Raw genomic sequence first — 16,701 nt, 5'->3', positions numbered from 1 at the left:
ATCAGAGCTATAAAAGCTGAAGAAACAAACTTTTAAACTGCCATTTCCAGTGTGTCTCACAGGACGACGCAACGGAGGCGCATATCTGGAGCGACAGAAACTTGGAGGCAAGTTACTTTTTTCCTCTACGCGGCCATTCCCGGAAAAGCTTGAAAGCTGGAATTCTGTCTGATACAAGAAGGTCAGAAGATTCATATACCGATCGAAGACCCCGCCGACACTCTGGTGCAGGGAAAACCCACCGAGGTTTTATTTCCAAGGAGGCACCTTGCTGATTCAGTCGACAGTCGACCAGTAGTTAATCCAAGGGATCAACTTATTGCATGCGATACTGATTGAAGTGTTTTATGCTGAGCTGTGTTTCATTTGCTGTGCAAGGAGCGTGTTCATGGTTTTTGTCCGGCTGATTTCAAATCAGCCAGGAGTTAGAAGCTGGACTTTTTTCCATTCAAAGCAGCTGGGGTCTGGGCCTCGTGGCCTGACCACTACTTTGTCCCAGTTTTATTACTGGAGTTTTTCCACTGAGTTCCCGCCTCAGAGTTTTATGACCCTTTGTTCGAGATTTGGGTCAATCAGCTGTGAGTGGCTAAGGGCAGGGCCCACTGTTCTACCACCTGATCGCCACATCAGCACACCAAGAAGGCTGTCCTGTAAAGTGGTCCTGCTCCACTTTCCAAGCTAACCCAAATTGCACATTTTGTCCATAAAACTGCTGGTTTGATCTTCATAGACACTCAATGCGCATATATTTTCTTTTATTATTATTGTTAGGTAGTCATTTTATTCCCTTTGTGTAGAATAGTGCTTGTTAGTTAGATGAAGGTTTTTGGACCAGAGTAGTAATTATATCAGGGCTATATGGTGTATATATATATGCACTGCTCAAAAAAATAAAGGGAACACTTAAACAACACAATATAACTCCAAGTAAATCAAACCTCTGTGAAATCAAACTGTCCACTTAGGAAGCAACACTGATTGACAATCAATTTCACATGCTGTTGTGCAAATGGAATAGACAACAGGGGAAATCTTTGGCGATTAGCAAAACACACTCAATAAAGGAGTTGTTCTGCAGGTGGGGACCACAGACCACTTCTCAGTACCTATGCTTTCTGGCTGATGTTTTGGTCACTTTTGAATGTTGGTGGTGCTTTCACACTCGTGGTAGCATGAGACGGACTCTACAACCCACACAAGTGGCTCAGGTAGTGCAGCTCATCCAGGATGGCACATCAATGCGAGCTGTGGCAAGAAGGTTTGCTGTGTCTGTCAGCGTAGTGTCCAGAGCCTGGAGGCGCTACCAGGAGACAGGCCAGTACACCAGGAGACGTGGAGGAGGCCGTAGGAGGGCAACAACCCAGCAGCAGGACCGCTACCTCTGACTTTGTGCAAGGAGGAACAGGAGGAGAACTGCCACAGCCTTGCAAAATGACCTCCAGCAGGCCATAAATGTGCATGTGTCTGCACAAACGGTTAGAAACCGACTCCATGAGGATGGTATGAGGACCCGACGTCCACAAATAGGGGTTGTGCTCACAGCCCAACACCGTGCAGGACGCTTGGTATTTGCCAGAGAACACCAGGATTGGCAAATTTGCCACTGGAGCCCTGTGCTCTTCACAGATGAAAGCAGGTTCCCACTGAGCACATGTGACAGACGTGACAGAGTCTGGAGACACCGTGGAGAGCGATCTGCTGCCTGCAACATAATTCAGCATGACCGGTTTGGCAGTGGGTCAGTAATGGTGTGGGGTGGCATTCTTTGGAGGGCCGCAATTGCTTGCCAGAGGTAGCCTGACTGCCATTAGGTACCAAGATGAGATCCTCAGACCCCTTGTGAGACCATATGCTGGTGCGGTTGGCCCTGGGTTCCTCCTAATGCAGGACAATGGTAGACCTCATGTGACTGGAGTGTGTCAGCAGTTCCTGCAAGATGAAGACATTGAAGCTATGGACTGGCCCGCCCGTTCCCCAGACCTGAATCCAATTGAGCACATCTGGGACATCATGTCTCGCTCCATCCACCAACGTCACGTTGCACCACAGACTGTCCAGGAGTTGGCGGATGCTTTAGTCCAGGTCTGGGAGGAGATCCCTCAGGAGACCATCCACCGTCTCATCAGGAGCATGCCCAGGCGTTGTAGGGAGGTCATACAGGCACATGGAGGCCACACACAATACTGAGCCTCATTTTGACTTGTTTTAAGGACATTACATCAAAGTTGGATAGGCCTGTAGTGTGTTTTTCCACTTCAATTTTGTGTGTGACTCCAAATCCAGGCCTCCATTGGTTAATAAATTTGATTTCCATTGATGATTTTTCTGTGATTTTGTTGTCAACACATTCAACTTTGTACAGAACAAAGTATTCAATGAGAATATTTCATTTATTCAGATCTAGGATGTGTTATTTGAGTGTTCCCTTTATTTTATATATATATATATTATTATTATTTTTTTTTTACTAGTAAAGGCTTTGAGCACTGATTTTTGGTTAAGAAATTATTTTTCTGAATTATGATTTTTAATTATAGTTATGGTAAATATTAATTTATCAATAATCGTAATCCTTACATATGTCTTCATTAGCCTAGCCTAGCATGGGTCAGTTTATACTTTGCTGACCACAGCGAGTACATTCAGCTCCAAAAAAATCAGTGTTAAAATGTAGACAAAAAAATTATGCCCTTTGTCTTTTTATGTTTCTAGAGATTTGTGTCGTTTCATATCGAAACAATCTTCTTGGTTTAAAGAAAATAATTTGAAATCCAAATCTGACATCAATATTTATACACAGACTATAGTGGTAAGGGTGAGTGTTTTGAGGCTTTGATTGATCTTGCAGGATCATCTGTCTTAGACCTCATGCTTATGCAGTGATACTGACGACATTACCATTATTGTTATTTTTCCTCTTTCGGGTCTGTACATGCACACTTGGACAGAAAATGTTATATACTTGGAAAATTATAAGTTTTATATTTATTTTCTCTTTGCTGTTGTAACTATGCCAGGCTAATTGTTGCTGTTCCCATCAATCACAATGGTGTCGTATACATTCCTCCTTTCCTTAACGAAAAAAGGCCACCCGGCTAAAACAACCACACTTCATTCCACCTTTTGATAACCAGCATGTATGCATTAATAATGCGGAGAAAATAAAGTAAGTAAGGTGGTGTTATTTTAGTCTTGATGCCTCTTTAGTGAGTACTTCATCATACCATAACATTTCACAGAGAGCTGCATCAGTTGTAAAATCCCTCATCCACCGTATGGTAATATCCATTTGCAAACTTCAAAAAAACAAAGCGAGCAAATGATTTTGTGTGCTCTGTTATAGATGAAAAGAACATGACTGGCTTTCTTAAAGAGAACTCAAGACAAAAGGGAGCAGCAGGAAAGGAAGGTGTGAAAAAAGGGATGGCTACCGAGTTGACAATTGAGTTATAATATCATGTCCTTTATGAATAATTATTTGATGGTGCCAAGGGCCCTCAGTAGGTAGATTAAATTTGTTCTGCCATGTCTTAAAACTTAGATATGCTTCATTAGCATGGGAAATGGCAGGGATGTTGGGTTTTCACTTAAGCTGCTTTACTTAATGATGAGGAGCACGTGACACTTGTCAGCCTCATGGTAATGCACAATGTTAGATAAATTTATTCTTGGTTTCTTAATTGGCAAATTCAAAAATTTGATGCGTTTGTTTCATGCCTGCTTTTCAGGTAAGCATGGTTGCTTTTATCATTTCACATGCAGTTGTCTCAAAATTTTTATCAAGATGACTACCAGGTGACTGAAAAGCAAGAGAAGATATTTAGTTGCAGCCCAACCAATGGTTTAAAGGAAGGATTTGAAAGGCTTTATCTTGATTTAAAAAATCACTACTGTAAATCATAATGCATATTTTGTTGTGTGTGTGCCCTCTACTGTTTGTTACTGTTGAAAAATCAAAAAATAAAGTAAAAAAAATAAAAATAAAAAATCAGGAACAAACAGAAACATTCTCCAAGGAAAATAAAAAATTTGAGAACAATTTGACAAGCTAAGAACCATGCAGAACCTGATTCAGCCAGAACATGAATTAATGCAAAGACCTTTGTTTGGAAATAAACATTTTTAATAAAATTTGCAGTGTCACAATTATTTCCCCTACCTAGCAATTCCTATAAAACACATCAACAGAAACATTTTAGGTTGATCAGAGTGTCTGAGAACTTAATAAATGAGTAATTCTTGGCATCCAGTTTTCTGGGGTATATATATAATGTAATGTTATGTTATAATGTAAGTTGCCAGTTTATCTTTGCTACTTTTAGAAATGGAAAAAACATGAGAACATGTCATCATAGATAAGAAAATGGCAGCAATAAAACAGCGAATCACCTAAACCTGCACATAGCTAAAGCCAGAGTGACGTTTAAAATTGCTAAACGAGTATAGATGAGGACCAGAGTTTAACTTAATTAAGGACTAGTAAAATAATTTTTATAAAGTTCTGGATTTTTCACAGTGAAGTGACGTAGGACAACAGCAAGGCATAAACTGATCTGCCTTGACATGATGACCTCTCACAGGTAACACTTTATCTAGACTGTTGAATATTTGTGTGATCATCCTTATGATGATTTGGGTTTAACATTTTTCATGGCACAACAGGGGCCATTGTAACATTATTGTAATAAATTTTCAAAGGTTGTTTTAACTGTAATACTTGAACGACTGAATCATGACCCTGCAAAGTAAGCACAGATAAACAATGCCCACTGTGGACAAGAGCTTTGACATGCTGTCACATGTTGGGGCCATTTTATGTGAATCAACAGAGGCAGCTGACAGTAATCTTCCTTTAACTCTGTGGCGTCAGTCATTGTGAACGGAAGCACATGATGCCTCCTTTCTATAGCACCGTTATTTTTTTTTAACCAGAGCAGGAAAGTAATATGTGAAGATCTTGTTTTAAAAAATGAAATAAGCATATTGAAACACAAATTAAACTTGGACACTTTGCTCACAGAAGCGACCTTCTTTGATCAACTTACTTATGTTTGAAACTTAAGCCACTTAAGTCTGCAATAAGCATTTTTTATTTATTTTTTCAAACCTTTAATATATGCATATTGAAGAGGAGCATTATGTCTGTGCCACATGACCATTTTTGGGCTCATATGTAAAAGTGATTTCACGAGGTTACTTACATGCACTCTGTTTTCTCCATCAAAACATTGCTGCAAATGGGCTGGTTACCCCAATAATTTTTTTTATTTTCATCCATGGTTCTTTTATTAATCATTGATGTAACCAGGATTGACCTGATAAGTTCTTAATGAGGAAGACGTTGTTTGAAGTCTTGAATTTGTTGTTTACTAAAACCCTGGGTGTGTGCATTCGAAGCAGGGCAAAATTCTTTTGTGAAATGAAATATTTTTTTGTATCTGCTTTAGCTGACTAGAAACATGTGAGCAGTCGGAGTGCAAGAATCATCAGATTCCCATCAGGACAGGTGTCGTGATCACGCGCCGATCAAGACAGTCTAGAGCTTTCTCTTTGTTCACTTTTCACATTGTCCACATCATTTCTACAGTACATTGGGGCTGGTTTGGCAAATCCAACAAAATGCGTTTAACAAGTTATTTAATTCATTTACCAACAAAAGCCACTTACCAGTAGGTGTTGAAAAGTGCCAAATACTCTGAGCACTCTGCGTAGAGGGAGCCTCCCAACAGGCCCTGTCAAAACATGCAAATGAGCTTGACGCCATGTCCTATTTTGACAAACATAATTAAGGTGTTTCAATTCAGGACATGTTAATAAGGAATACTGCGGGCCTCCCCTAGGTCTTTATTAATCAGAAAGCCTTAAAGCTTTGTCCGTGTATGTTTGTGTGGATGAGATGATGTGTGCTCTCAGATTTTATTGGATAATGAACTGTTGCAGAATGTTAGATCTCCTTTCGCATCTTTCACCGAGTTTGAGGAGATAGGCAGGGAAGAGGTGCCTGAGGTGTGGTGTTGTACAGATAATTAAAAGGCAAGAAATTTGTGTTTCACACTTTGATCTGCCTGTCAAGTTTCTGATTAGAGAAGCAAATGCTTTTAATCAACAGTAATGTGATGATTAACGTCCATAAACTGTTAAATACGAATCAGAGGAGCGTCAAGTTTTCCCTTTCTTCTTCCCCCGCCTCTGTACATCCCTCCCTGAGTCCACTGGCAAACTTTTTCTCCCTCACTATCCACTTAGGGCTGTTAAATTAGATGTTGTGTTTGATTAGGACCAACACACAATTTGGTCCCCTCACCCTTCCCCCACCACAATTCTTATACCTTTCCTTACCCTTGGTGTGATTGCCAGTGATCACATATTCCTCCAGTTTAGAAACAGTTTGTGTCCATTAATAAGAATAAGATACTTGTTTTCTGATGAATTAGCATAAAGCCAACATTTATCTTCACCTTCTAGCATAAAAATATCATACCAAACTCCTACAATTATACAAAGCTCATAACTACATTAAAAAAGGAATAATTTTTTTCTATCAGATTACAGCCCCAAAACTCAATGGTTTTTAATTGCAACCTTATGTTGATACACCAACACAAAGGGACACAATATTCGGAGTTGAAAGAAAAAAAGATTCAATTCAATTCAGTTTATTTATATAGCGCCAATTCACAACACATGTCGTCTCAAGGCCCTTCACAAAAGTCTGGTACATACATTTCAATTAATCCTAACCATTGAACAGCGCAGTCAGATGCAGTTATTTATTCAAATTGGATTAAAAGTTTTTCTATCTAAGGAAACCCAGCAGATTGCATCCAGTCAGTGACTTGCAGCATTCCCTCCTCCTGGATGAGCACGTAGAGACAGTGGACAGTCACTGGCGTTGACTTTGCAGCAATCCCTCATACTGAGCATGCATGTAGCGACAGTGGAGAGGAAAAACTCCCTTTTAACAGGAAGAAACCTCCAGCAGAACCAGGTTCAGTGTGAGTGGCCATCTGCCACGACTGACTGGGGGTTTGAGAGAACAGAGCAGAGACACAAAGAGAACAAAGAAGCACTGATCCAGGAGTACTTTCTATGGGAAGGAAAAGTAAATGTTAATGGATGTAGCTCCTTTAGTCGTTTCACCTAGAAAGAAAGAACAGATAAACTCTGAGCCAGTTTTCAAGGTTAGAGTCTGAAAGAGAGCACATAGAGTTAGTCACAATAAAAGTTCAGTCAATTGCCATGTCTAGGATTGAACAGATTCTCCCACCTGATCTCATTAATCCTCTCCTTGCGCAGCCTGTCAGTTTAGGTTTACCAAATACATGGACTTTAACTGCCCTTGATGCACATACCTAATGTATAGTTGTAATAGCTGAGATACTAAAGTTTACATAGAATGGTGGGTGTGGGGATATTGTGAAAGAAAGAAAGAAAGAAAGAAAGAAAGAAAGAAAGAAAGAAAGAAAGAAAGAAAGAAAGAAAGAAAGAAAGAAAGAAAGAAAGAAAGAAAGAAAGAAAGAAAGAAAGAAAGAAAGAAAGAAAGAAAGAAAGAAAGAAAGAAAGAAAGAAAGAAAGAAAGAAAGAAAGAAAGAAAGAAAGAAAGAAAGAAAGAAATGCAAATAATCATAAATTAAATTGTACTGATATCATTAGCTGTAGTTTACAGTTGTGTCATACTCTTTCCATTAACAAATAAGTGATTGAACAGTGTTCTCTGAGCAGCTCTGAACATTGCTTTATGACTGGGGTGCCCAACTCTAGTCCTCGGCAACTGCCATCCAGCAACGTTTTGGTGCACTGCTTCTCCAAAGCGCCTGATTCAAATGAATGACTTGTTACCGGGCCTCTGCAGAGCTGAATGAGGTGGATTCAGGTGTGTCGGATAATCGTGCTTTAAACCTCTCGACTTCCTTCCACTTAAAAACTATGCAACCCTTTGTGTTGGTCAAGCACATTCAATCCCCCAAAAAAATACATTGAGGTTTGTGGTTGTAACGTTTCAAAAAAACTCAAGGGAGTGCAAGTACTTGTGCAAGACACTATGCATTCCTTCACCCTCAGCTTAGATCTGATCATGTTGGTGCTGTGTGCTTATATGCAAAATAACTAACACTCACAGAGCCTCTCAGCTAATAATAAAGTCTAATTATTTTAATTGTTGTACCTAAACTCTGGTTTCATTGTTTAGGTTGACTGTGGCTGAGTAAAGTTTAATGTGGTTGTGGTAGTAGTGTTGTTTTTTTCCCCCTATTATTCATTCACTATTTACTTTTTGTATTTTACTTGCTATGTGGCCAGCACAATTGTGTGACACAAATGTCAGCACTATGAATAATGCATTCACAAATTAGCTTATTCAGATATGAGTTTTTAATTCTAGACTTCATTCATTCAGATTTTAGCAATTTTGGCCAAGTTTAATCAACGCATAAAAAAATCATTTTCCACTCCTTGAAATACAATTAACAAGTCAGCTCTGCTTGAGCTTCACAATTGACCAGTTGTGAGTGGTGGTGGAATGGGTCCATTCGCTGACCAGCCGCCTGTAGAAATTCCTTGTTTTTTTAATTGAAGACCTCCGAATGTACCGCTCCTAAACATGCATTGTTGCATGCGGGGCAATCACTGCAGGCATCCAAGTCCATTAGTTTTCATTTGGATGGTTCAGTGAGACTGGTTGATTAAGTACAGCCAATTTGCTTGTAGGAGCCCTCAGTCTCCACTCAATCCTCCTGCCTCGCAGCCCTTTGCCACCAGTGGGGTTGTCGTTCAGGTTAATTTAATCGTGTTTGCAAGACATTTTAACACAATAGCTTTGTTACTGTCTTGATGCCTCGGTATGACAGAGATTACCGTGATTTAACTTTACATGTGAATGCAGCTGCTGTATTTGCAATTACACATGCATGCAAGTATTTTGATACCAACTGTCACTATAGTGAGGAAAGCAATGTAATATTTGACTGGCAATGTCAAACGATAGGCTGTTTGTCCGCTGCGACATGTTGATATAGTTACTTTTGTGAATGTAAAACAAGCTTTTTCTTTTCAAACCTCGTCAATTTTCATTTCAGAGTGGTTAAGGGGACTCCTGCTGTGGGAAATAAATGTAAATCTGGTGATCGGAGGTGAAGGGAAAAGAGGTGGGGGAGCTCAAATAGAAAGAAAACGTATTTCTCAGTTCTCTCCACCCTAGTACAGCCTTAAAAAATGGTGTTATTACCAGCTGCTCTCCTTCATGCCTGGTCATTTATACCCATTAAACTTGCATCCTATCACCCATAAGACGCCCTTACGTCTCTCCATCCACCAATTGTCTATAATCAGCCATTTAAAACGGCAGTGGAAATTTCTTTTGTGCTTTGCTCCGGTCTGACGGACAGGCAAACGAGCTGGGAGGAGGAGGGACGGCGGGTAGGGAGAGAAGAGAAGGATATTTTCTGTGGAATGATGAATAAGCCAAGTTGAGTGGCTGACTAGCAGAGATCTGTCTTAATCAGAAGTGATTTGTCAGAACAGGAGCTCTGCGGGGTCAGGGCACAGGCGATGAATAAAACACAGCCTGGCGAAGTGAAGAAAGGCCCCAGAAATTCACCCTGACTGCCCACCATGACTCAAATGTATGCGAGGGGAAGGGCCAACACAGGGGCTAAGTTAGGATAGACTGTAATGGGCCAGCTTTAATCTGCGCAGAATATTTCTTGGTATGGGTCTTTTTAAGTGTTTAATCTCTCGCCTTGCCTGCTCATTAAGGTCGCCATGTTAACATTACCTTTTGAGTGAGCACACTGCAAGAGAGAGGGTGTTTCAAATAATTTTTTTAAATCTTTCTACGGACAATAAGGTTCTTGAGGAATCTTCTTGAGTTTTCTCATAACCATGCAGTGCTGGTTGTCATTATTATAAACTGCCTGTAACAGCAACTCTTGAGTCCCCAGATCTTCCTCACCCCTTTGTGACATAATGCTTTGTGTTCCTTCATTGTGCGCTATCTCGCACTGCGAATCTGCTAGCCTCATGGCCTGTGGGCTCAGCAGTACAAATACGTTACACTGTGGGTAAAACTTTTATGGTGTGATGGAAGTGTGTCACCATGAAGCTGCAGACTTGAGAAGTCCTTAAAAAGAAGCCTTTCTGAGAGTATACAAAGACAGGTAACTTTTCTCACCTGGGAGTCACAGGCATATAAGTTGGCTGCTGCACTGTGTTATTTTTGTGAGACTAACAGTCAGTTTGAAACAGGGGGAATGTATGGTCTAACATTTATCAGGCTTCTCCTTACGTCCCCTCAGCCATCCATCGGGATTTCTTACGCTGTTTGTTGGCAATGTGTGGCTTGTGTTGAGATACAAGTCTGTGTGGTAACCCTCACAAAGTGGTCTCAACAGCCTAATGAAAAGGAGCTTTGATGAGCCTCAGAGAACAACACTGTAAGGATTTGTACCCTGTTGGCTCTGGGGACAAAAACTGCTACCCACAGACAGAGACGGGTAAAATAGATAATGCCTCCAATTAAATGTCTCCATAGACTGGAGAAAGTTGAACAATCTCTAAGTTTGCATTGTTTGCTTTTTAAGCAACATTTTAGTTTTCCATGGTTCACTTTTATTTTTAACTCAAAAATGACAAAGATGTTCCCACTAAATTATTAATCTGAGAATTTATTTTTCAGCTAATTGATGCAAAGTATAAAAACGTGGAGAAATGCAATATCTTTGATCCTAAGACGGCAGTTACAGTGTAACAGTGAAAAAGTGTTTGCTCCTCGTAGAATTAAGTTGTTTTTGCTTTTTGACACACTTGCATGTTTCAGATCATTAAAAAAGGTTTATATGAAATATAATCAAAATAAATACAAATTCAGTTTTCAAATGATGATTTCATCTAGCCACTGACAAAAGCTATTCATACCGACCTGCCCCCCTAAAAGTAACTGTCCCCTAAATCTAATAACTAGTTTTGACACCCTTGGCAGCAATAAATGACATCAATCATTTGCAGTAACTAGCAAAACATTTTTAGCCACATTTCTTTGCAGAATTGTTTTAATTCAGCCACAGGGGTGTTCAAGCTAGAGCAGCCTTTTTATGGTCATGCCACAGCATCTCAGTCAGATTCAAGTCCAGACTTAACCTTAACCAGCCTTTTTTCATTTTTTAATTGTATTTGTTTCTCTTTTTTTTTTTTTTCTTGTCCTTCACATGTCTGTTTGTTGGTGTTCTTTGGAGCATTGTCCTGCTCCATAACCCAGTTAGCTTAAGGTCATGATCTGATGGCTAAACTGGTGATATTCTACTTCATGATTTTCTGGTGCAGAGGAGAATTCAGGTTGCAACAATTACTGCATATTGTCCAGGTCCTGAAGCAGCTTACTATCCCCATGATCACATTACACCCACTATGATTTACTCTTGATGATCTTTGTCAGAAATGCTCTGTTACTACTGTTGGTTAGCAGTGGTTTTCGCCTGAAAACTCTTCCATGGATGCCAATTCTGCGTTTTTGGAGTAAGACCTGTTTATAAACTGCATTTATTGGTCTTCTTTATGCATTAAAATGAAACCTGTGCACATCGTGGATTTTTAGTTTGTAGACTCTGTCTAATTTTAGCTTATCCCTTTTTTTTTTCTTAGGAAAAGCTCCCCAAGGTTAGACATGCAGGTTTTAGTGCAGATTAGCATTTTCCTTGAAATAAAAGCAGATTATAAGCCTGTTACCAAGGAAGATGGGATCTGTTTTCTGGCCCTCAAAATGTTCAAGAATCAGTGCAAATGCATATATTTTTCCATTATATTTTGTATTTCTAAAAAAAAAATTTTTTTTGCTTTTACATTAGAGGAGGTAGTTAACTGAAGCTGCTCTGGTGCTGATGTAAATGTAATGTAATGGAATAATGGGATTGTTAAATGGACCTTTGGGGGAATCTTTAACAAGAGAGTCAGAGCAAAGCCTGCAGGCCAGGGTTATTTAAATTGTTAATAGCTGCTTAAACAGGCGAGGAATGTTTTATACGCTAACGAGCAACAAGTCAGAGACATTAACAGTAAATTAATTCTCCTTGCTGAATTGTTTTATCAACTGTATGTTTTTCATTTATATTTTCTTTTTAGTAGTACCTGTGTTAGTTTTTGTTATAAATTATGTATGTTTTTTAATTATGCTATTTTTCTAATATGAATATGTGAGATTCTGACATTGCAAGAGCTAAAATGTTCTTAACTTCACAGCTTAGAACTTTTTACGTCTTGTTTTGACTCTTCAATATCCTTTTTTGTACGAGCTGACTTGTCTGCCTATGTCTAATATGTGGTGGTCATTATGAAGATATGGCAAGAAAAAAGCTGATGTTCGCAAGAAAGTAGGATTTATTTTGAGGATATGTGTGATATCATTGTTTATGTCTAAATATGCTTTTATGCTCATGGAGTGCTTCATAATGATCACTGAGCACATGAGTAATAGTAACAAAAAATAACTAAAATTAGGTGGAGTTCTATGCAATAGACTGTAAACACAAGTTCAAGTTCATAATCATCTGTTTGCAAAGTTTAAAAAATAAATGGAGAGGAACCAAAAAACTATATTAAAACTAAGGATACAAACAGCTCACAGAATGAAATTTCACACAATATTGGGTTCATAGATGAGATTTCTACTATTTATGGAGAAAACTAAGAATTCCTTTTTGGTTTGTTTTTACAAATACAGTGAAGCTTTTACCAAATAGTGTATTTAAATAATCTTTTTACCAGCCTAAATATTCTGTTATGGTTGTCTCAAACGAGATCGTCCAAATGAAAATGCTAACTGGAGCGTCATTAGTCCTCTATGATACATATCTGGTCTTTGTTTTATATAAAGATAACATATTGGCTGCTAGTCCACACATTTCATGTTTTGCACTTAGACCTATCCTAACTTTTTAGCATTTCAAGCTTTTATAAGCCTTCAAAACATTTTTACTGAAGCATAGTGAAGCATGAGCTACCCTGTGAATTGTAATATACAAAATCCAAAGTATTCACTGATCTCCCTTCATATGCACATAAACTTGACTGACATCCTATTCCTTTTATTATGATGTCTGCCTACCCTTTGCCGCTACAACAGCTTCAACTCTCCTGGGAAGGTTTTTTACAAGTTTTAGGAGTGTGTCTATAGTACCGTATTTTCCGCACTATAAGGCGCACTTAAAAACCATTAATTTTCTCAAAAAATGACAGTGCGCCTTGTAATCCGGAGCGCCTTATATATGGATCAATTGGTTAATTGGTTGATCCATACTGGTTGTACACGACGCTCTGTCAAAATGTTTCAGTACGACTGGTAAACTACAAAGCCGCACCGCTTGCAGCATTACGGCTACCGTAGTCAGGGGCGTCGCCGAAGTAATAGCGGTAAACACCTGTACTGTGCTTACTCCTAGTCCAACACCACTTGTGTGTGTATAACGACCCCAAAATTGCACCTTTCAAGAGACACGCTTACGATTCTGAGTTCAAACTCAAGGCTGTCAGCTACGCAGTCGAACATGGGAATAGAGCATCAGCGAGAGAATTCAACAGTTAACGCTACTATATTGTGAATGTACTAACGTTTGATTTAGTGCATCAAACTGTTTCTTTTATGTGTTTACTGAATCAGGAAAAAGTTCCCTTTCACGTTTTAACTAACGTTTGATTTCAACTTCAACTTCATAGACTCCAATGCATTCCTAACGTGCGGTTGGCTCTATTCAATAGAATTCTATGTAGAGGAGACCTTACCATGAGAGTGAATGGAGTTATCAGAACGCTGGTTTGTAGTGTATTAATAAAGTTTGACTGACTGACTTATCTGACTGTTTTGTTGACATTCTCTTTAGCACAGCTCCATCTAGTGGATGCATAACGCAACCCCAGTCAAACGTTTGACTGCAGTAGCTTCTATTCTATGCGCCTTATAATCCGGTGCGCCCTATATATGAAAAAAGTTCTAAAATACGCCATTCATTGAAGGTGCGCCTTATAGTGCGGAAAATACGGTAATTTTTTATTGTTCTTCCCAAAGCACAGTTTTGAGGACAGACACTGGTGTTGGATAAGACGGCATTGCTCACAGTCTCCAACTCAAATGCATCCCAAAGATGCTCTGTCGGTTTAATGTCAGGTCTTTGTGAAGGCCAATCAGGTTCTTTCACACCAAATCTGCTCACCCATGTCTTTCAGGACCTGGTTTTGTGCACTGGGGCACAGTCATGTTAGAACAGAAAGGGGTCATTCCTAAACTGTTGGGAGCATGAAATAATCGATATGTCTTGATATGTTGAAGCAACAAGAGTTTGTGGAACTAAGGGGCCAGGCTCAGCTCCTGAGAAACAACCCGAAACAGTTAAAAGGGGCTGTGTTCCTCTTTTTGTCAGAAAATATTAGATTTAACCCTTTGAAGTGAAGAAAACAGCCAGTGATTGAAATGTTAGTCTCAGATCATACAAAGTTCCTATCACAACTTTTCATTTCCATTTTATTCCAGTTTACCAAACTAAAAACACCTTATTGCCAGTTAAAATAATACTTCTTACTCTTTTTGCCACCTGAACATAATGAAACCGAAAGTTGCAAAGAGTATCTTCTCTGTCTGAATGTGAGCTGCTATTGCTCAATACTCTGGTCGAAAAATCTTTTCACCCACAACCTCATCCATCTTTTGACAGAATGCAAACCTTTCCAATAATGCACTCTACTCCTGGGGTGCTTGTCGCACTCATTTCTTAAAAAAGAAGCTACGGCGACGACAGAGATGGATAGATGTGGTTATTTCTCTCTCTAACAGGAGATTTTCGCTTCAACTCCCATCATGTTTATACCTTGTTCCTCTCCAGTTAGTACAGGGGAGGGCTTGTATTTCTGTGGTTATTAATACCTGCACTGAGTCTTTTAATCTGCCCTATTTGTCACATGTGACTGTCTGACTGCACTGTTTAATCTGGGTATCCTTCAATCTGTCTTGCTCCAGATTAGAAATTAATGAAGGCAGGAAGAGACACATTTAAGTCAGTTACAGTGTAAGGGTTGTAAAAAGGATGGGATGAATAAGAGACGAATGTTGTTCATTTGACAGTGCTTTCTCTTTTTCTCTTCTTCTCCCTGATCCCCTTTCTCCATCTCTCATTCGCTATCATCATCTCCCTCTCTCTCTTTTCTCTTGTTTAGTTGCCAGATGTAGCTCATTTCTGCAACCCCCACCGCCAAAGCGCTCAGCACGTGGGCCCTTTGGTGTGCGGCACCTGTGTAGTGTAATACAGTTAGCAACTGTGTTGTTTATTCTGGATTTGTTTGGTGCGCTTGAAAGCCTGTCTTTGATCCATGTAAAGATTCGTCACTTTTTTTCCCCCCGTTTTCCTGATTCATCCTCTTGTTCCCTCATTTTACCCACTAATGTGGAATAGTCTTGTTACATCAGTGGTCGCACTATTATTATTTTTTTAGTGGTTGTGTAAGGGGGCAACTTATATACTTCTTTCAAATTTAGACTTTCACTTGCTTTCCCTTTTTGTAACAAACATAAGGGGCAGAAAAATGACACTGGCAACAATAAAATCGGGGAGATCTTCTGAAGTGGCTTGCTGGAAAATGTAGGCTGACATGCTTACATCTACAATACAAAAGGCAATAAATCAAGAAAAGATTCCGTAGTGAATGCTGTAGCCATTGTCATTTGTGATCCAGTCTTTTCTTTCCATTGCAGGGAGATTTAACTGTTCCCACTCTTGTAAAGACTAAAATAACTCAGAGTCTAATTAAGGTTTAATTACAAAGACACAAGCACACGACTGAAAGACTGCAATATAGTTTACTAAAATATGAGTTATCATAGGTGGCCTAACACTGAGAGAAACTTTAAAATATTTTCCCAGATATGTGTCCTTCTGAAATAATTATTGGCACTCAGTCTTTTCGCTGCAAAGTGTTGCCAAGGCCTCCACCTAATCCCAGAAATTGGACTTCTGCTGAGAAGCTTCATGTAAAATCAGGTCTTTCATGGAAAGCCCTTAAGTCCTCATTATATCTTACAGATCCTTTAATTTCATATTGTCATAGTTTGACTTGTCACTCACCAATTGTGAACGTACTTTGAACATACCTTTCTAGATTGGTGGTTTATCTAGAAAGGAGAAATGTAATCTAATAACAGTCATTTAAAGATCCAACAAACTGGCACCCTACCCAGGGACTTAAAAGTGTTCTGTGGCTAGCCCATCACTGTAATTCGCCACAGTGATGAATGACCGTTTGTGACAGAAATCGTAATCCAAAAACAAAAAATACTGTCAGCATTCAGGTAGATGTAATTTCTGCTTTTTATCTGCTTAGCATTGTTACTCAGATGTGCATTAAGGTGTGAAAGCTCTCCTTTTTTTCCCCAACCACTGGGACATTTTGTTACTGGAGCATAAATGCAGTACCCAGACTTGCCTGTTTTGGCAGCCACACATTTGTTTGGGCTGCATGGTAGGGCAGTTGTTAGGTCTGCTGCCTTGCAGCAAGGGTGTCGTGGGTTTAAATTCCAACCTCTGATTCTCTCTGGGTATTCCTACTTCAACCCACAGTCCAAAAAAAAAAAAAAGAACAGTGAGATGATTTTACTCAACTCTTTAACTTCAAACATTAGAAAGGCCGGTTGCTTTTCATACTTTTAGATAAAATCTGCCCATTAAGTGT

General features: G+C 39.3%; 1 protein-coding gene across 4 annotated transcripts in view; it reads left to right on the top strand.

Annotated features, from left to right (window-relative positions):
- Window positions 1-16,701, top strand: part of vti1a (vesicle transport through interaction with t-SNAREs 1A) — a 158,301-nt gene that overhangs the window by 86,918 nt on the left and 54,682 nt on the right. The gene's annotated exons all lie outside the window — the stretch shown is intronic.

This window comes from Girardinichthys multiradiatus, chromosome 10 (genome assembly GCF_021462225.1).
Source record: "Girardinichthys multiradiatus isolate DD_20200921_A chromosome 10, DD_fGirMul_XY1, whole genome shotgun sequence".
Taxonomy (NCBI): Eukaryota; Metazoa; Chordata; class Actinopteri; order Cyprinodontiformes; family Goodeidae; genus Girardinichthys; species Girardinichthys multiradiatus.
This window is presented reverse-complemented; position numbering and strand designations above follow the sequence as displayed.